We start from the raw sequence: 22,328 nt of genomic DNA, 5'->3' as shown, positions 1-22,328 counted from the left end.
AATAAGCAACTTTTGGGACGAAAACAGACGGCAAATATGCAAACTGCTGAAGCCAACATTTCTCTGGAGACTTTTCCTTCCGCCCCACACACCATGGGTGTATATATTTGGATGCAGTGTCTATAGATTTAGTATCTCCTTAACATTCAAGTTTTTGCTCATGAATTGAGTTTACTGAACTATTGAGATACAGTACGCAACCACCACCACTTCCTTGCCTCATCTTTCTTCATTTATTTTAAAGACTTTAAACATGCTCTGTCAACAGATCTCTCATTGTTTAGGCAAACATGGCAGATTTTCCTAAAATGGCCAGTTTTAGGTTAAGCCATGGGGTGAGAGCATAATTTGCTTTCTATGTCCATTTAATCCTTGTAATCACTGCTGAGATTGCCAACGTTGGTGTAATGGTGGCTTTATAATGTGAGTGATATTTACTATCTCATTTTAATTAAAACAAGTATTTGCCCTCCTTTTTCCTGCCAGTTTTCACATGCTTGCCCTTCTCTGCCTCTGTTCTCCTTTCTGTTCCATATCTTCTCTTTCAGTATTTTCTTTGCTGCCTTATCTTATACCTCTGTTTCCCTCTTCAGCAGAGGATGCTTGGTAGGATATCCTTTGGTGTCTCCAAGCGGTCAGGACATGCATCTTTTTGTTCCTTAAATGAGTACTATGGGAATGGGGGAGAGAATCCTGGGCCTGTGGGCTGCTGCCTGAGCCCATAGTCCTGTACATGTGAACTGCTCATGTGACCAGCTTCTCGCTGCATCTGGGAAGAGGGCCAAAAATGGATGACTTTCAAGAAGTTGCATGCTGCTCTATCAACAGCTGAAGGAACACATTGGCATTGAGTTGGAGGGCAGACCTGGGGGTCATCCAACCTGTTCCACCCTCCTCTGTTCCTTTACTCTGTGCAGTCCTCTTTTCTATCCCTTCTTTCACACCCCGTGAATGGTATGTATTCCCCTCTGTGCATAAGGCCTAAAGTCAAACAAAATGCACCTTTGCTACTTCTGTAGCATTGCTTACATTGAACTCCAGGGCTTTTGTTTCCCTTTGCACTCCAAAACTTTGTCACAGAGATGGACGGGTGCAATGAAGAGGAGAGGTTGGGTATCTCCTGCCCTCACCCAGAGAATTCAGCTATGGCTGTGCAGGTGAGTTCCCATTGCCTTAGCAGCCATGACACTACAACATTGCCTTAGCAACCATGATATACTTGACTAGAAGTGGGTCAAGGACTATGACCCTGAGGCCCCAGGATTCCTGTGTTCCAAGAAAATTCCCCTCCAGTTATTTGCTTTACCCACGACCCTGGGCAAGCAGCATTTTCTGATTCCCTTGTTTCATTCCTAATTCTGAACATCACTGAACTTTGTGGAAGAGGGGAAGAGAAGGAGGACTTCAAAATCCAGATATGAATATTGCAGGTTAAGCCCAACCCTGTTCTGATGGACAGTTTGTGAAAGGATCTTCCTGATGCCAGTTCCTGAGGACCTACTCACCTGTGTATGGCTGTCAGAAGAAAATAAAAGGACAGATAAAGCCATGTTTTATCTTTTCCTCTGGAAATCAGGTGTAAGAATGCATTGGTGCATCTGACACCAGTTTACATCCTTTTCAATGTTTTTAGATGTGTATTCTCAATGTGAAAGGTGTGGGACTAGCTTCCAAATAGATTTTGTATAGTGTTAATTACTGAATTAGTTTAATTAAATGTCTTAAATCTCAAACACACAACTCCCCAAATGCTGAGAGGCTCTCATAGGGAAGAAAAAACTTGTCAATGAAGAGAAGGGAGCTATCTAAATCTGTCTGTAAAATGTGAATTTCTAGCACCAGTCACACAACCTGAATGAAGCTCTTATTCACTGTAAGTATTTATTGCATTTTAGCAATTTCAGCAGGAAGCTTCTTCCATCACTTGGCTGAAGTCTGAGAAAATAAGAGAATAATTTAATGTATTTTGAGTCGACCTGTTTTTCTCTGTGCTGATGCATATCCTGTAATGTTCTTATAACAGTCATTACTGTGTGATCCATTTATGGGCATATTTTCCTTTGTGGTATTACACCCACGTTTATTTATTTATTGATTTTTAAGATTAATTTTAGTAAGCACAGTTTTATAAATCTCTGTGATTATACAGACTGGTAAAGAGCCCAGGAAACCACAGAAACTCTTCTAACTGCTAAAGGGTTTTTATTTAAAATAAATGTGGTCTTAGCTGCATGGAAGAGGTGATCAAAACATAGATCTTGTTCCTGCAACTGACTCCATGCAGGCAGACCCCCGGGACTTGCACAGAACCCAGTTTACTTCAGTATTAACAATGGAGTAAACCGATAGGTCTTTGGTGAATTGATTCCCTCCTACCCATCAGCACCCCCCAGCAACATGAAACCATAATTTAATTGAGATCTTCAAATGAGATGCAGCATCACAAAACTTTTATGGTTCTTTTTTCCTACAGACAACTATATTTCTTATTAAATGTTACTTTGTTTCCAAATTGCAACAGGACACTTAAAATTACCTCTTCAGTGACTTTGTGCTGCCCATTAGCAAATGCTTCTGTAACTCTTCATAGCACTGTACAAATACTAACGAACACCTTCTTATAGTTCCCCAAACTGTGGGTTGTGACCTCAGGGGAGTTGTGACACATTGGGGGAAATAAAGAAACCACAAGAAAGCCAGAATAGGTCCCAATTGAGCTGGCTCCTGTCCCGCAGGCTGGCTGGGCTTGGCTCCCGATCTCGGCGTCGTGACCTGGCCTCTGGTGCACGGGGTTTGCAGTGCCACTCACTCAAATTTGACCCAGATTCACCCCTCTCCTCTGCCGCCCCCGCCATGGGGGCTGGGCCAAACCTCAGTGGTGCTATGACGCTGTTATCAAATAATAATAACTGGAAATATGTTGTGTATGTTGCAGTTTAAAATTTTAACACTGAGTCAGTCTTCCTCAGATTCTGAAGAAGTGCCTCATAATCAGAGCTGTGGGAAATTCTGAGGTTTCAGTTCTCAGAGTTTCATGCAAACACATTTTTGAAGTACTGTTCTCTTGGGTCTACAGCCCTTCTTTCGCTTTGAGAATTCAGAGCAAACTCAAGTCAAAATTTGCAGACTTTTCTCTGGGTATTGTGTGCAAAGCTTCAGGTTTTATTTTCATTTTCAGTGCAAATCCATAAATCGTACCAGATTTGTTTGAAACTGGGTCCGCATTCTCTCTCAAAATGTTTAAATCTTAGCAAAACTTTCTTAAAACCGTAACTAAATTTTGAATTTATGAAACCTTAAAACCTGATAAATTGAATGTGTTTGGGGGTTTTGTTGTAAGTATTTTATGCTGCTTACTTAGTCATGTTGCTTTTTGTGAGATTGTTTGCTGAAGAATAGTTGAACAATGCAAGAAAACATACACAGTTGGGCTAGTAACTGCCTCTGTTTTGTAGCTCGTTATCATTTTGATAAGAAATGTATTTTCTGTCATGACCACTCTTTATACCCATTAATTTGTAAGCTTCAGTGAGAATATAGAGGCAGAAATGTCATAATTTCTCTAATTAAACCTTAATTTAAAGTTCCTGTTTTTTACTGAGAGTTTATGGATTTTTTTTTTGATGAAGCTACTTTGAAGCTGAACAGTCATGTACTGAAATTTTATTGTGTGTGAAAATAACACATTTTATCAAGCATTTAAAAGCACTTTACAAAGACAGAAGTTTCATTTTTCCCATTTGTTTAAAAAAATGTTGATTATGAGAGTCAGGTGTTGGCTCCCTGTTTCCAGAGGAACTGAGTATTCACATTTCCCTTTAACTTCAGCTGGAATTGTGGGTGCTTAGCACCTCTGAAAATTAGCCACAGGTTATTTACTTAATGACCTAATGAGTCTCTGGCAGAGTTGGGAACCAAGATCTCCTGACTACCAGTCCCCTTATGAAATGACTACTTATTATTATTATCATTATTTATTTGTACTACCACAGCACATCAGAGCCCTAGTCACAGGCCAGGACCCCGTTGTGCTAGGTACTGTACAAACATTGAATAAAAAGATAGTCCCTGCCCCAATTCGCTTACAGTCTAAGTATAGGACAAGAGACAACATTTGACACTGCTGAATTCTATGCTTCTTTCTTAGTTGGTGACATGTTTTTAATGCACTTGTATACTACTATTGTTTCAGAAACCAAGCGTTCTTTTTGGGGATTTTTTTGTATATTAAAGGCCTAATTGGTGTAAACCGAAATATGAAATGAAAGAGTTGTAGGCATGACATACAGGAGTTAGAGGTTTGTTTTTTTGACCACCATGATTCAGTCAAAATTTCTGAAACATTTTTTCTTGAGGAATAAAGTCATATTAGTGTGTTCTGGGGCTACTCTGGAATGCAGGCTATTATTCTGATGTGTTCTGTTTTAGTGAAATCTCTGTGTGCATAAATAGCACTTCAGCCTTATAGTCAACTCTGCTGGTTTTGGTTTAATGGTATCCAGGTTACTTTTCCCCCTTCTAGGCTCATTAAAAGTATAATCAGTCTTCTTAGCCATCAGAACTGACTTGGTTTATTATCTGTCTTCACCTGTACTGTACCTGTAATATCACTAGTTTCTCCTTCCTAAAGATTCATGCAGCAGTGATAGAACTTCAAATGTATGTTCTCAGAGTCAGTAGAAAGGAGAGTTCCACATCCTTTACTCTTTTTTTGTGTAAAAAGAAAAGGAGTACCGGTGGCACCTTAGAGACTAACAAATTTATTAGAGCATAAGCTTTCGTGAGCTACAGCTCACTTCATCGGATGCATTTGGTGGAAAAAACAGAGGAGAGATTTATATACACACACACAGAGAACATGAAACAATGGGTTTATCATACACACTGTAAGGAGAGTGATCACTTAAGATAAGCCATCACCAGCAGCAGGGGGGGGAAAGGAGGAAAACCTTTCATGGTGACAAGCAAGGTAGGCTAATTCCAGCAGTTAACAAGAATATCAGAGGAACAGTGGGGGGTGGGGTGGGAGGGAGAAATACCATGGGGAAGTAGTTTTACTTTGTGTAATGACTCATCCATTCCCAGTCTCTATTCAAGCCTAAGTTAATTGTATCCAGTTTGCAAATTAATTCCAATTCAGCAGTCTCTCGTTGGAGTCTGTTTTTGAAGCTTTTTTGTTGAAGTATAGCCACTCTAAGATCTGTGATCGAGTGACCAGAGAGATTGAAGTGTTCTCCAACTGGTTTTTGAATGTTATAATTCTTGACGTCTGATTTATATCCATTCATTCTTTTACGTAGAGACTGTCCAGTTTGGCCAATGTACATGGCAGAGGGGCATTGCTGGCACATGATGGCATAGATCACATTGGTAGATACGCAGGTGAACGAGCCTCTGATAGTGTGGCTGATGTGATTAGGCCCTATGATGGTATCCCCTGAATAGATATGTGGACAGAGTTGGCAACGGGCTTTGTTGCAAGGATAGGTTCCTGGGTTAGTGGTTCTGTTGTGTGGTGTGTGGTTGCTGGTGAGTATTTGCTTCAGATTGGGGGGCTGTCTGTAAGCAAGGACTGGTCTGTCTCCCAAGATCTGTGAGAGTGATGGCTCGTCCTTCAGGATAGGTTGTAGATCCTTGATGATGCTTTGGAGAGGTTTTAGTTGGGGGCTGAAGGTGATGGCTAGTGGCGTTCTGTTCTTTTCTTTGTTGGGCCTGTCCTGTAGTAGGTGACTTCTGGGTACTCTTCTGGCTCTGTCAATCTGTTTCTTCACTTCAGCAGGTGGGTATTGTAGTTGTAGGAATGCATGATAGAGATCTTGTAGGTGTTTGTCTCTGTCTGAGGGGTTGGAGCAAATGCGGTTATATCGTAGCGCTTGGCTGTAGACAATGGATCGAGTGGTATGATCTGGATGAAAGCTAGAGGCATGTAGGTAGGAATAGCGGTCAGTAGGTTTCCGATATAGGGTGGTGTTTATGTGACCATCGCTTATTAGCACCGTAGTGTCCAGGAAGTGGATCTCTTGTGTGGACTGGTCCAGGCTGAGGTTGATGGTGGGATGGAAATTGTTGAAATCCTGGTGGAATTCCTCAAGAGCTTCTTTTCCATGGGTCCAGATGATGAAGATGTCATCAATGTAGCGCAAGTAGAGTAGGGGCATTAGGGGACGAGAGCTGAGGAAGCGTTGTTCTAAGTCATCCATAAAAATGTTGGCCTACTGTGGGGCCATGCGGGTACCCATCGCAGTGCCGCTGATTTGAAGGTATACATTGTCACCAAATGTGAAATAGTTATGGGTCAGGACAAAGTCACAAAGTTCAGCCACCAGGTTAGCCGTGACAGTATCGGGGATACTGTTCCTGACGGCTCGTAGTCCATCTTTGTGTGGAATGTTGGTGTAGAGGGCTTCTACATCCATAGTGGCTAGGATGGTGTTTTTAGGAAGATCACCAATGGACTGTAGTTTCCTCAGGAAATCGGTGGTGTCTCGAAGATAGCTGGGAGTGCTGGTAACGAAGGGCCTGAGGAGGGAGTCTACATAGCCAGACAATCCTGCTGTCAGGGTGCCAATGCCTGAGATGATGGGGCGTCCAGGATTTCCAGGTTTATGGATCTTGGGTAGCAGATAGAATACCCCAGGTCGGGGCTCCAGGGGTGTGTCTGTGCGGATTTGTTCTTGTGCTTTTTCAGGGAGTTTCTTGAGCAAATGCTGTAGTTTCTTTTGGTAACTCTCAGTGGGATCAGAGGGTAATGGCTTGTAGAAAGTGGTGTTGGAGAGCTGCCTAGTAGGCTCTTGTTCATACTCCGACCTATTCATGATGACGACAGCACCTCCTTTGTCAGCCTTTTTGATTATGATGTCAGAGTTGTTTCTGAGGCTGTGGATGGCACTGTGTTCTGCATGGCTGAGGTTATGGGGTAAGCGATGCTGCTTTTCCACAATTTCAGCTCGTGCACGTCGGCGGAAGCAGTCTATGTAGAAATCCAGGCTGCTGTTTCGACCTTCAGGAGGAGTCCACCCAGAATCCTTCTTTTTGTAGTGTTGGCAGGAAGGTCTCTGTGGGTTAATATGTTGGTCAGAGGTGTGTTGGAAATATTCCTTGAGTCTGAGACGTCGAAAATAGGATTCTAGGTCACCACAGAACTGTATCATGTTCGTGGGGGTGGAGGGGCAAAAGGAGAGGCCCCGAGATAGGACAGATTCTTCTGCTGGGCTAAGAGTATAGTTGGATAGATTAACAATATTGCTGGGTGGGTTAGGGGAACCATTGTTGTGGCCCCTTGTGGCATATAGTAGTTTCTTGGGATATAGTAGATCTTGGGAGACAGACCAGTCCTTGCTTACAGACAGCCCCCCAATCTGAAGCAAATACTCACCAGCAACCACACAGCACACAACAGAACCACTAACCCAGGAACCTATCCTTGCAACAAAGCCCGTTGCCAACTCTGTCCACATATCTATTCAGGGGATACCATCACAGGGCCTAATCACATCAGCCACACTATCAGAGGCTCGTTCACCTGCGCATCTACCAATGTGATCTATGCCATCATGTGCCAGCAATGCCCCTCTGCCATGTACATTGGCCAAACTGGACAGTCTCTACGTAAAAGAATGAATGGACATAAATCAGACGTCAAGAATTATAACATTCAAAAACCAGTTGGAGAACACTTCAATCTCTCTGGTCACTCGATCACAGATCTTAGAGTGGCTATACTTCAACAAAAAAGCTTCAAAAACAGACTCCAACGAGAGACTGCTGAATTGGAATTAATTTGCAAACTGGATACAATTAACTTAGGCTTGAATAGAGACTGGGAATGGATGAGTCATTACACAAAGTAAAACTACTTCCCCATGGTATTTCTCCCTCCCACCCCACCCCCCACTGTTCCTCTGATATTCTTGTTAACTGCTGGAATTAGCCTACCTTGCTTGTCACCATGAAAGGTTTTCCTCCTTTCCCCCCCCTGCTGCTGGTGATGGCTTATCTTAAGTGATCACTCTCCTTACAGTGTGTATGATAAACCCATTGTTTCATGTTCTCTGTGTGTGTGTATATAAATCTCTCCTCTGTTTTTTCCACCAAATGCATCCGATGAAGTGAGCTGTAGCTCACGAAAGCTTATGCTCTAATAAATTTGTTAGGTTTCAGAGTAGCAGCCGTGTTAGTCTGTATTTGCAAAAAGAAAAGGAGTACTTGTGGCACCTTAGAGACTAACAAATTTATTAGAGCATAAGCTTTCGTGAGCTACAGCTCACTTCATCGGATGCATCCGATGAAGTGAGCTGTAGCTCACGAAAGCTTATGCTCTAATAAATTTGTTAGTCTCTAAGGTGCCACCGGTACTCCTTTTCTTTTTGCGAATACAGACTAACACGGCTGCTACTCTGAAACCTCTTTTTTTGTGTGTGATTATTAGTATGCCTTTTGATTTGACACTAGGAAGTTACTAGAGCTGAAGAGTCAGCTGAGTATATAGTTAGGTAATTATTATAAGAGTCTTAAAAATAGAGTACCTGAGTATCTTGTAGGTCAGGACTGAACATTGCTCTACACAGTGCTATTAAACGCTGATGAGTGGGAAATTATATTATAGGTGTGGCTAGTAAGCCTATTATTGAGGTTGCTTGACACTTCCATTATAAGACTCTATTTTCAGTTTTACTGCTTTGGCAAACTTGAACCATTGGGGCTGAAATTCTCTGGGTGTCCACTTCAGGCTGAATATTTTGGAAAGTTTTAACTGAAATGGATTAGCAATTTCCAGAATGAAGACAGGGAAAAGCATGTTGTTTAGGACATGTTAAAAATTCAGGTGACCTTTTCTTTGAGAAGCTCTATACTTTGGATCATGGGGTGGCCTTCAAGGATGTGTCTTTTGCTGTTTGTGGAAGAGTGGACTCATCACAAGTGCCCCTCCTTGGGGATGGGCATGATAGAACACCAAAGGACTGGAGCAGCTGTTGACAAAGGGCACTAGAGAAGACTGAGGGCAAGTCTACTCTTAAAATGCTGCATTGATGCTGCTGCAGTGCTTTAATGTAGGCACTCTACACTGATAGGAGAGAGCTCTCCCATTGGCATAGCTGCCGCCCCTCAGGGAGATGGATTAGTTATGTCTGCAGGAGAAGCTCTGTCTTCACAGAGGGTTAGGTCATTATAACTACGTCGTTCCGGGGGGTGGATTTTTCACATCCTTGAATGATGTAATTATACCAATGTAGGTCTGCAGTGTAGATCAGACCTGAGCTGCTGCTGCTCTCGCAACTCAGCCTTCCAGCCCCATTGCGTTTAAGTCCATCACTTCCAGATTAGCATAATGTCCAATGCCCTTATGTCAGATTTTCTGTCTCTGACGCTGGGCCCCATCCCTTGTCCACACCCTTCTCTCAGGATTTTATTATCCTTATCCTGTTCTTTCAGGGGAGCTTTCCCACCACCTTCCCCAGTAGCTAGTAGGGGAACTTAGACCCTCCCTCTCCTCTGGGTTCTAGCCCAGGGACCCTGTAGTTAGCAAGCTATGTCTGTCTATATTCAGACCCATTCCCTGTTAACTTCCTGGGCTTCCTTCTATCTGAGCCTATCAGCAGGCCTCTCTAAAGGCCTCTGTAAACTTGCCCTTCTTGCGGGGCTAGGATTCAAAGGGCTCTCCCCTGGAATCCTCCTAGAAATCCCAGTGTAAAGGTATGAATTTAAACCCCATTCTGTCATCCTCAGGCTTGATCTTTCATCATATGCTGGGCCCTCAGCTGCCTCTCTGGGCTCTTTCCATGTTCTGATCCCAGAGGAACTGCAGAGTTTCTTCCCTCTCTCTACTGCAGACCCTTTTTGCTGCAAACTTCTTCTCTTTACACTAGCCCCCAGCTCTTTCCCAAGATGGGATTCATTAGTAACTGGGACCGGCACATCCTCCAGGTGTGGCCAATACCTTAATTGAGCTCTTTAGCTCCTGATAACTTTTTTTGTGTTAATATAGGTTAGACATCCCATCCCTCTGATCCTGTGAAAAACTGCCTGAATTTGGCTAAGGTATAAACCTTTGAAAAATCTCCATTTGCACATGCTCAGTAGAGACTTCTGAGATCTTAGAATTTAACAGTCCAAAACATTCCATGCTCACTGGGCACTAATTCCTAGTATAGACCAGACTGCACATGCGCCATCCCCACAGAGTGACTGAGCATGCTTTATTCTCTCACAGCTCCTAGTGCTGACTGGACTGTACTTGCACCTGCCGCACAGAGCAATTGAGCATGCACCAGACCAGTGCTCCAGGGCAAAGCCGGACTTCCCTTGTAATGGCTGCCCCAGTTGCTTTGGGATGGGAGGCTAGATATCAGAACTGAGAGCAGGGAACCTCTCTCCTGTGTGGTCAGTGACACTCCTGCTAATACCCAGGTAGCACCGAGGAGGAATCTGCCTGACCTGAATGCAGAGGGGACAAGAGCAAGACAAGCAGGCATCTAGTAAAGTTCTGTTAAATAATTCCCAATTATCATTCACATTTTTCTGATGAAATTGTTCCACCCACGTGATTTGGCTGAAAGTTGTTTTCAGATTTGTGAAATTGACACTTTTAAAACACCAAGTATCTATATTACTGGTCTGGAATTTTTTTCTGTTTGCCCATTATAAATGTGATCAAGTCATCATCATTTGTACCTAAGCTACCATTAATTTTTAGACTGGTACTGGGAACTAAGTGGGGTGGGGAAAAAGGGAGGCAGGAAAAGGAAGAAAAAGAGATCTGACAAGGAGCCAGGTTGTGGGGGAATAATTTGACTGACTGGGAAAAGATACAGTGTAGGGGGAAACTGGGACAAGGAACCTGGGAGCGGGAAGACTGAGATTAGAACTGGAACTCTGGGAGGAAGACTGGTACTGGAAGCTATTGCGTAGTGGAGAAATGGGAGTGGCAGGCGGAGGGGAGGAAGATCTGATGAAGAGCTGGCAGGGGTGACTGGCTTGAATTGAGAGTTGTGGAGAGACTGGACATGGACTGAAAGCCTGAAGGGGCACTCTAGGAGACAAGGACAATTTGAGCAAGGTGATTGGGCCTGGGATGAAGAGCCAGGGGTGGGGAAGAGAGCAGACTTGGATAGAGACAAGACGGATAGGGAAGGGGCAAAAGGGGTCAAGGTTGGGGGAGGAACATGCAGAACTGTCTGTGACCAAACAGAACACATTCCTCTCCAAAGCCTGAAATCAAACCTGAGATTCCTGACTGCCACCATTATCCTGCTGTCAGCAAATATTTGTGACACACTGGCAAAGTGTGTCTTATCTCTCTCTAGTGATGGTCCCTATAGCAATAGTAGGTTGTCATCCTATCAGTTCCTCCATTAGCTCAAGCGGTAGAGGTCTGTGGATCTAAAGGTTCCAACCCTGCTGACAAACCATGTGGATGTGGATATGATGTCACATGATGGAATTTGTTTTTTCACTTTGCCTTTTTAAGAAAAAACTGTTGTTTTTTTTGTTTGCAATTTCTATATTAAAAGAACATTCTTAAGGTTGTAAGTCAAGCTCACCAATTCTCCAAGGCATTCAACTGCATTACCCATGAGGCAATCCTTTCTCTTCCCTTAGACCTCTATCTCATTCACTACATGTCTTCCAACTTCTGCAACAAGTGAGACAGGCATACTATAGAAAACAGACAATTTGTCCCCAGAGCAGGTTCATCCTGTGCACAGAATGAGGCAGTGGCCTTGTGGAAAAATAGTATGTAATCATGTGATTAGACTGCATTATAATGCATGTGAAAAGGGGGCTGAATTAAGGTTGCATAGACTAATTCAAGATAACATTCTGCATGTTAAACTACTATTTGTAACTAATAGTACGTAACAACTGAGTAATCACGTTCAGCATACTAGCCAAATTCTCAGCAATGACCAATTTAAAATACCCAGGCAGGAGCTGTGTTGTATATCATTAGATATCTAAGAATAAATTCTACTCTCTGCTGTTGTGGGGAGAAGAGCATGTGGGTGCCTCTCCTCACTTTCTCTTCCACATATACATCAGAGCAATGTCCGTACATAGCAGTTAGGATAGCATTAGAAGAAGTCAGTCTTCAGTGTGCACATCACATGCTTCTAGCCTCCCCTGTGCTGCCTTCTTTTGTGTCACTTGGATGGCTCTGGCACAATGCCACTTCATCACCAGCATCATTCCACTTCACTGTGTCTCTCTCAAATTAGGGCAAAAGCCCGTCCTATAAATAATTATTAAATATTGTTGTGTAGATTGCCATTAATATTTAAGATAATCCTCTTTATTCATCAGATGTGTTATGGACCAGTAGGTCCAGGGCCAGATTTGGGGGCAGGCAACCACCTGCGCTGCTGGGCTTGGGGGGTGCCAGGTTCGGGGTGCTGTTTTTGTTGTTAGTGACAAAAGGGAAAATAGAATGTTTGAAGTAAAATGTTTCAGGTGTTCCACATGTGGATTCATTTTTCACTAACCTCCTAGAATATTCTGGACTTTGTAGTATCTCGTGGAACCTTCCAGTCTTTCTGAGAACTACATTTTCCTTGAACCTCCTACAATGTTGTCAGCTGTGCCCCGCGGGTATATAAGGGATGGGATGTGACCAATCAGTCAGGGAGATATAAGAACAAACTGAAGTGAAGTCAGAGCCCAGCTGCGATATTATGAACCTTATTTTATTGTGTAATTGTGAAAATGTACTTGTGTTTTAAGACTTGAAAAGTATAAGCAGCAACTAATAAAGGACATATTTAATGAGATGCCAGAGATATCTATCAAACCCTTATCTATGCAACAATATAAAAGAAATACTGTTATTTTTTCCCCATGCTTTACATGTAATGTTTGATAACTTTATAATACTGCAGAATATAGTCTCTTGCTTTCCATAATGCTCGCTGTTTTTGCCCGTAGAAAATTAAAGATGTCCCCTAAAAAGCCTTGAGGAGCTCAGTATAGGAAGCGAAAAGCTCAATTGCAATCTAGTTTTCAGCAAAGGGCAAATTCAATGGGAAAATATCTGAAATAGAACAACATAGACCTGGCTTTAGGCAGTAGTGATTGTCTCAGTGCAGAAGAAATTTGAGGAGCGAAGCGTAAATGATGGAAGGCCTGTTACTAAGGCATTAGCAGGTTTACCTGAAGATAAGGAATGGAAATGTGAGGAAAGTGATGGAGAATCGTCCTTTTTTTGGTAAAGGAAAGTGATGATGGTGAAGAGTGTGGCTCACATGAAAAGGAGAGATCACAGGTTTCAGAGTAGCAGCCGTGTTAGTCTGTATTCGCAAAAAGAAAAGGAGTACTTGTGGCACCTTAGAGACTAACAAATTTATTTCAGCATAAGCTTTCGTGAGCTACAGCTCATTTCATCGGATGCATTTGGTGGAAAAAACAGAGGAGAGATTTATATACACACACACAGAGAACATGAAACAATGGGTTTATCATACACACTGTAAGGAGAGGTTTCAGAGTAGCAGCCGTGTTAGTCTGTATTCGCAAAAAGAAAAGAAGTACTTGTGGCACCTTAGAGACTAACAAATTTAAGGAGAGTGATCACTTAAGATAAGCCATCACCAGCAGCAGGGGGGGGGAAAGGAGGAAAACCTTTCATGGTGACAAGCAAGGTAGGCTAATTCCAGCAGTTAACAAGAATATCAGAGGAACAGTGGGGGGTGGGGTGGGAGGGAGAAATACCATGGGGAAATAGTTTTACTTTGTGTAATGACTCATCCATTCCCAGTCTCTATTCAAGCCTAAGTTAATTGTATCCAATTTGCAAATTAATTCCAATTCAGCAGTCTCTCGTTGGAGTCTGTTTTTGAAGCTTTTTTGTTGAAGGATAGCCACTCTTAGGTCTGTGATCGAGTGACCAGAGAGATTGAAGTGTTCTCCAACTGGTTTTTGAATGTTATAATTCTTGACGTCTGATTTGTGTCCATTCATTCTTTTACGTAGAGACTGTCCAGTTTGGCCAATGTACATGGCAGAGGGGCATTGCTGGCACATGATGGCATATATCACATTGGTAGATGCGCAGGTGAACGAGCCTCTGATAGTGTGGCTGATGTGATTAGGCCCTATGATGGTATCCCCTGAATAGATATGTGGACAGAGTTGGCAACGGGCTTTGTTGCAAGGATAGGTTCCTGGGTTAGTGGTTCTGTTGTGTGGTGTGTGGTTGCTGGTGAGTATTTGCTTCAGATTGGGGGGCTGTCTGTAAGCAAGGACTGGTCTGTCTCCCAAGATCTGTGAGAGTGAGGGCTCGTCCTTCAGGATAGGTTGTAGATCCTTGATGATGCGTTGGAGAGGTTTTAGTTGGGGGCTGAAGGTGATGGCTAGTGGCGTTCTGTTCTTTTCTTTGTTGGGCCTGTCCTGTAGTAGGTGACTTCTGGGTACTCTTCTGGCTCTGTCAATCTGTTTCTTCACTTCAGCAGGTGGGTATTGTAGTTGTAGGAATGCATGATAGAGATCTTGTAGGTGTTTGTCTCTGTCTGAGGGGTTGGAGCATATGCGGTTATATCGTAGCGCTTGGCTGTAGACAATAGATCGAGTGGTATGATCTGGATGAAAGCTAGAGGCATGTAGGTAGGAATAGCGGTCAGTAGGTTTCCGATATAGGGTGGTGTTTATGTGACCATCGCTTATTAGCACCGTAGTGTCCAGGAAGTGGATCTCTTGTGTGGACTGGTCCAGGCTGAGGTTGATGGTGGGATGGAAATTGTTGAAATCCTGGTGGAATTCCTCAAGAGCTTCTTTTCCATGGGTCCAGATGATGAAGATGTCATCAATGTAGCGCAAGTAGAGTAGGGGCATTAGGGGACGAGAGCTGAGGAAGCGTTGTTCTAAGTCATCCATAAAAATGTTGGCCTACTGTGGGGCCATGCGGGTACCCATCGCAGTGCCGCTGATTTGAAGGTATACATTGTCACCAAATGTGAAATAGTTATGGGTCAGGACAAAGTCACAAAGTTCAGCCACCAGGTTAGCCGTGACAGTATCGGGGATACTGTTCCTGACGGCTCGTAGTCCATCTTTGTGTGGAATGTTGGTGTAGAGGGCTTCTACATCCATAGTGGCTAGGATGGTGTTTTTAGGAAGATCACCAATGGACTGTAGTTTCCTCAGGAAATCGGTGGTGTCTCGAAGATAGCTGGGAGTGCTGGTAACGAAGGGCCTGAGGAGGGAGTCTACATAGCCAGACAATCCTGCTGTCAGGGTGCCAATGCCTGAGATGATGGGGCGTCCAGGATTTCCAGGTTTATGGATCTTGGGTAGCAGATAGAATACCCCAGGTCCTGGCTCCAGGGGTGTGTCTGTGCGGATTTGTTCTTGTGCTTTTTCAGGGAGTTTCTTGAGCAAATGCTGTAGTTTCTTTTGGTAACTCTCAGTGGGATCAGAGGGTAATGGCTTGTAGAAAGTGGTGTTGGAGAGCTGCCTAGTAGGCTCTTGTTCATACTCCGACCTATTCATGATGACGACAGCACCTCCTTTGTCAGCCTTTTTGATTATGATGTCAGAGTTGTTTCTGAGGCTGTGGATGGCACTGTGTTCTGCATGGCTGAGGTTATGGGGTAAGCGATGCTGCTTTTCCACAATTTCAGCTCGTGCACGTCGGCGGAAGCAGTCTATGTAGAAATCCAGGCTGCTGTTTCGACCTTCAGGAGGAGTCCACCCAGAATCCTTCTTTTTGTAGTGTTGGCAGGAAGGTCTCTGTGGGTTAATATGTTGGTCAGAGGTGTGTTGGAAATATTCCTTGAGTCTGAGACGTCGAAAATAGGATTCTAGGTCACCACAGAACTGTATCATCCTCTACAGCAAACAGGGAAAGATTAAGAATGAGCTCTCAAAACTGGATACTCTCATAAAGAACCAACCTTCCACACAAACTTCCTCGTGGCTGGACTTTAAAAAAACTAGACAAGCCATTTACAAAACACACTTTGCTTCTCTACAAAAGAAAAAGGACACTAAGCTATCTAAACTACTATATGCCACAAGGGGCCACAACAATGGTTCCCGTAACCCACCCAGCAATATTGTTAATCTATCCAACTATACTCTTAGCCCAGCAGAAGAATCTGTCCTATCTCGGGGCCTCTCCTTTTGCCCCTCCACCCCCACGAACATGATACAGTTAAATTCCACCAACATTCCACACAAAGATGGACTACGAGCCGTCAGGAACAGTATCCCCGATACTGTCACGGCTAACCTGGTGGCAGAACTTTGTGACTTTGTCCTGACCCATAACTATTTCACATTTGGTGACAATGTATACCTTCAAATCAGCGGCACTGCGATGGGTACCCGCATGGCCCCACAGTAGGCCAACATTTTTATGGATGACTTAGAACAACGCTTCCTCAGCTCTCGTCCCCTAATGCCCCTACTCTACTTGCGCTACATTGATGACATCTTCATCATCTGGACCCATGGAAAAGAAGCTCTTGAGGAATTCCACCAGGATTTCAACAATTTCCATCCCACCATCAACCTCAGCCTGGACCAGTCCACACAAGAGATCCACTTCCTGGACACTACGGTGCTAATAAGCGATGGTCACATAAACACCACCCTATATCGGAAACCTACTGACCGCTATTCCTACCTACATGCCTCTAGCTTTCATCCAGATCATACCACTCGATCTATTGTCTACAGCCAAGCGCTACGATATAACCGCATATGCTCCAACCCCTCAGACAGAGACAAACACCTACAAGATCTCTATCATGCATTCCTACAACTACAATACCCACCTGCTGAAGTGAAGAAACAGATTGACAGAGCCAGAAGAGTACCCAGAAGTCACCTACTACAGGACAGGCCCAACAAAGAAAAGAACAGAACGCCACTAGCCATCACCTTCAGCCCCCAACTAAAACCTCTCCAACGCATCATCAAGGATCTACAACCTATCCTGAAGGACGAGCCCTCACTCTCACAGATCTTGGGAGACAGACCAGTCCTTGCTTACAGACAGCCCCCCAATCTGAAGCAAATACTCACCAGCAACCACACACCACACAACAGAACCACTAACCCAGGAACCTATCCTTGCAACAAAGCCCGTTGCCAACTCTGTCCACATATCTATTCAGGGGATACCATCATAGGGCCTAATCACATCAGCCACACTATCAGAGGCTCGTTCACCTGCGCATCTACCAATGTGATATATGCCATCATGTGCCAGCAATGCCCCTCTGCCATGTACATTGGCCAAACTGGACAGTCTCTACGTAAAAGAATGAATGGACACAAATCAGACGTCAAGAATTATAACATTCAAAAACCAGTTGGAGAACACTTCAATCTCTCTGGTCACTCGATCACAGACCTAAGAGTGGCTATCCTTCAACAAAAAAGCTTCAAAAACAGACTCCAACGAGAGACTGCTGAATTGGAATTAATTTGCAAATTGGATACAATTAACTTAGGCTTGAATAGAGACTGGGAATGGATGAGTCATTACACAAAGTAAAACTATTTCCCCATGGTATTTCTCCCTCCCACCCCACCCCCCACTGTTCCTCTGATATTCTTGTTAACTGCTGGAATTAGCCTACCTTGCTTGTCACCATGAAAGGTTTTCCTCCTTCCCCCCCCCCCCGCTGCTGGTGATGGCTTATCTTAAGTGATCACTCTCCTTACAGTGTGTATGATAAACCCATTGTTTCATGTTCTCTGTGTGTGTGTATATAAATCTCTCCTCTGTTTTTTCCACCAAATGCATTCGATCAAGTGAGCTGTAGCTCACGAAAGCTTATGCTCTAATAAATTTGTTAGTCTCTAAGGTGCCCCAAGTACTCCTTTTCTTTTTATGAAAAGGAGAGTAATGACAGAAAAATCTGGTTTACATGAAAAGGAGAGAAATGATAAAGAAGAATCAGCCTTGCATGATGACAGAAATAGCAGTAAGGAAAATTGCATACCACAAATTGATACTTCAGATCCTGGTTTCTGGCCGGTGATCCTAAACTCTGCTGCTATTGATTGTACAATTTTGAACAGGCTGGGCAAAATCGAGGATATGTTGTTTCCAGTAAATGAGCAGAAGTGACACTTTTCAAAGTCACACTGCGAAAGAGTGCTTGAGAATGGTGAGAAACTGAAATGGTGTTGGCTAGTTTACTTGAAATTAAGTGACAAAGTGTTGTTTTTGTTTCATAATATTTGACAAGAATGCCAAATCGTTGCTTGCGCTTTCCTGGTACAATTACTGACAAAACTTAGCTGATGCTCTGAAGCAACATTAAAAGTTACCCAGACATTTTACGGTCTACTCCAAGTGGATGGAAGTCGAGTCCATGCTCAAGCTAAATAAATGCATAGACATAGAAAACCAGCGCATTATTGATGTAGAAACCCAGCATTGGAGGAATGTGCTGGAGTGCGGCTCTCAATTACCCTCTTCTTTGCAAAGAATAATTTGGCTTTCTGGGGCTCGTCAGATAAATTGTTCACTAAACATAATGGTAATTTCCTCAGTTTGGTAGAGCTCCTTGGGAAATAAGGCAATGTCATGAGTGAACACCTACATCAATTAGTTTGTAAAGAAACTGTGGACCATTACTGCAGCAAAACAATTCAAAATGAATTGATTGACCTTATGGCATGGAAACTGCTTGATATCGTACTGATGTGGCTCAGCAAAGCAAAATACTGTGCTGTAATCATGGACTGCACTCCCAACATTAGTCACAGTGAAACAGTGTCTTTTACAGTAAGATTTGTTGACGATGAGGATGGTTGTATCCAAGTAAAGGAACACTTTATCTGTTTCCGGTCTGTGGATGACTCTCCTGGAAAAGGCCTAATAAAACTGTTCATGAACGTTTTGAATGAGAATAAAATAAAGCTTCAGGACTGGTACAGTCAAGGGTACAACAACGGTGTGAACAAGGAGGGAAGAAACAGTGGCCTCAAGGGAAGAATCCTTACGCCGAATCCAAGAGTTTTCTTCAAGCCTTGTGGCTGCCATTCCCTCAGCCTGGTTGTGTCAGATGCAGCATCATCATCTTTGATTCAATATTTCTCTTTGGAGTACTGCAAAGTGTATACATTGTGTTTGCAGCATCAACTATCAGGTGGAAGATCCTCACGGACAATACTACAAATTTGACTGTGAAGCTGCTAAGTGATACTTGCTGGGAGAGCCGCATTACCGGTGTAAGGCCAGTGAGGTACCAGGTGGCTGAGGTTTACGACACCCTGATGGAACTGGTGCAGGTAAGTAAAGCCAAGGCCAGAATCCAAACCAAGCCTGGCAAACCAGATCATTCACTTCAAATTTCTGGTTTCAGTTGTGGTTTGACACGATATCGTGTTCCAAGCCAATGTTGCAAGCCAGCCTTTACAAACTCAGTCAATGGATATCGTTACCACTACCACTTTCATGAGAAACTGCCTTGATTTCATTGTCACCAGACGCTGACACCTGGGGAATGTTCAGACATCAGTGATAAAGACGTCTGTGTCAAATTAGACAACATTTGTCACGTTTTGCAACCCAGCATGAGGAAGGCTTTCTCCACTCCAAGTTCTCCAATTCATTCATGATGCAGAGCTAAAGGACACTTTTCCTAATGTGTGGGTAGCTTTGAGGATTCTGATCATGCTGCCAGTCACAGTCATGAGTGGTGAGCACAGCTTTTCAAAGCTCAGGCTCGTTAAAACATATCTTCGATTGATGATAGCCAACAAGAAACTGACATGACTTGCTATTTTATCGCTTGAAAATACCATTGGCCAGTCTTTGGATCTCTGTGACGCTGTGCTTCAATTTGCGAGGGCAAAGGCGAGAAAAGCGACCTTTAGAACTAAAGGACTAGGGTTAACTTTCTAAGGCTGTCACCTATTGTAATATTATTTAACATTGGTGCACCCAGTGTTGGTACATCTTTCAACTTCTTGATGTTAGTACATTTCAGTTATTCTTAAAATTAAGAAGTTTCTATAAGCTTAGAGGAAATTATTTTTTATATATGGTATGAGTAAATACAGATTTACAGATCCTAGCATGCAAATTTATCATCTTCTATGACATGGATAAATCATGCATGCAAATCATGCATAAAGTCATGAAATGAGCTACAAATGCAAAAAAAATAAGGTATTCAAAAGTTTAACAAATGGCGGGGGGAGGGCAGAAGACATTCCTCAGCTGGGGAGCAATTTGGTGTAGGGTTGGCCCTGAATAGGCCTATTTTATGCAATTTATCATAGTGTCTTTTCCAGTCTCTCATTATTTGTCCTCCATACAGATACCATGGCCTTCATTTTCTATGTGTAGTTCTAATTTTCCAAAACTTCATGCATGCCTTGCTTTAATTTTATATCCCTGTCAGTTTAATCTCAAACTAGTAGAAATGGCCACATAAAACCATAAATTATACCTTTTTCCCTCGTCCATTCATATACACTGCATCTGAAAAACTTTTTATGGTACTTTCATACTTCCTGTTGAGTTCTTCAGCCTTCTTTATGCTTTCAGTAAATATTAAATTCCCTTTAGTCTCTCTCCTTTAGAGTTTCCAAACCCTTTCAGCATAAAATGCCTACCAGTAATGTTCACACTTAATCACATCTGTAGCAACACCATCACTTAATCCAGCACTACACAACTGTGTAACATAACATGAGGGCATGTGGCTTTTCCCCAATGTAGATTGCAATTGTTGCTTTCCCGTTCCTCCAGTGTGGGAAATTAGAACGTGCTGACAGAAGATGGCCTGCTCTTAACTACTACTTCATTCGTTTTTGTGTTCTGTAGCACTGGTTATGAAGGTTTATTTTTCAGGTTTTTCTTCAGGTTCTACTCAGTCTTTCTGAACCGTGTTAATACAATATTTTTACTCATTTTTTCCTACTTAGTGACAAATCCTTTCCTTTTTAGGATATGCATTATTGTTGCTTCTGATTTACAAACTACAGTCTACCCCTTTTCTTCCTCCTCACTCATCCTTGGATACCTATGTCCTCTATGTCTCTTCCATGTTCTGAACTACTATTAGTCTGATGATGACCATTTCTTGCTTAGTCTAACCATGTTGTAATTTCCTCACTTCATTCTTTGAGCATCTTATTCTCATTATTGATTATGCTTACCTTGGCTCTCTATCAGTGATAGAAATTCACATTTTTTATGACTTACCCATACAATAAGATTCAGCATTTGTTAGCCAGATAGCATTCTTTAACGTTTCCATGATAACTTTTACAACACATAGTTTTTGAAAATGTGTCCCTGTTTTAATGATCAATCACTTATTTTGTCTCCATATATGAAAGCAATCTCCTGTATCCAGGGCTGCCGTTTAGGCATTAACACACCACAATTATATTAGTAGCACTAAGTTTTCCTTCCCCGGCCATACCTTTTTAAATGTATCTAGTCTGTTTTGGTATTTGTGGTGTGACTCTTGTTGAATTGATCTATATGGTGGTCTACAAAGTAAAAATGTACTAAACAGACAAGAATGTTTGCCTCCTAGAGGTTTCAGAGTGGTAGTCGTGTTAGTCTGTATCAGCAAAAAGAACGAATACTTGTGGCACCTTAGAGACTAACACATTTATTTGGACATAAGCTTTCGTGAGCTAAAACCCACTTCATCAGATGCATGGAGTGGAAAATACAGTAGGTTGGTAGATAGATAGAAACAAAGAACATGAAAAGATGGGGGTTGCCTTACCAACTCTAATGAGACAAATCAATTACAGTGGGCTACTATCAGCAGGAGGAAAAATCACTTTTATAGTGGTAATCAGGATGGCCTATTTCAAACAGTTGACAACAAGGTGCGAGTAACAGTATGGGGGAAAATCCTTGTGGAAATAGTTTTTAGTTTGTGTAATGACCCATCCACTCCCAGTCTTTATTCAGGCCTAATTTGATGGTGTCCAGTTTGCAAATTAATTTTTGCAAGAATTGCAAGTTCTGCAGTTTCTCGCTGGAGTCTGTTTTTGAAGTTTTTTTGTTGAAGAATTGCCACTTTTAAGTCTGTAATTTAGTGTCCAGGGAGGTTGAAGTGTTCTCCGACTGGTTTTTGAATGTTATAATTCTTGACGTCTGATTTGTGTCCATTTATTCTTTTGAGTAGAGACTGTCCAGTTTGACCAATGTACATGGCAGAGGGGCATTGCTGGCACATGATGTTCTCTGTACTTATATATATCTTCCTACTGTATTTTCCACTCAGTGCATCTGATGAAGTGGGTTTTAGCCACAAAAGCTTATGCCCAAATAAATTTGTTAGTCTCTAAGGGGCCACAAGTACTCCTCATTCTTTTTGCGTCCTAGAGGTTAGTCTAAAAGGCAT

At 42.6% G+C, this 22,328-nt stretch overlaps 1 protein-coding gene across 3 annotated transcripts in view; it reads left to right on the top strand.

The window, feature by feature from the left end:
• The window catches only part of DYM (dymeclin), a 389,914-nt gene that overhangs the window by 196,248 nt on the left and 171,338 nt on the right, over positions 1–22,328 (top strand). The gene's annotated exons all lie outside the window — the stretch shown is intronic.

This window comes from Dermochelys coriacea, chromosome 5, assembly GCF_009764565.3.
Source record: "Dermochelys coriacea isolate rDerCor1 chromosome 5, rDerCor1.pri.v4, whole genome shotgun sequence".
Lineage (NCBI taxonomy): Eukaryota > Metazoa > Chordata > Testudines > Dermochelyidae > Dermochelys > Dermochelys coriacea.
Note: the sequence above shows the minus strand (reverse complement) of the source record. Positions and strands in the feature narration are given on the sequence as shown.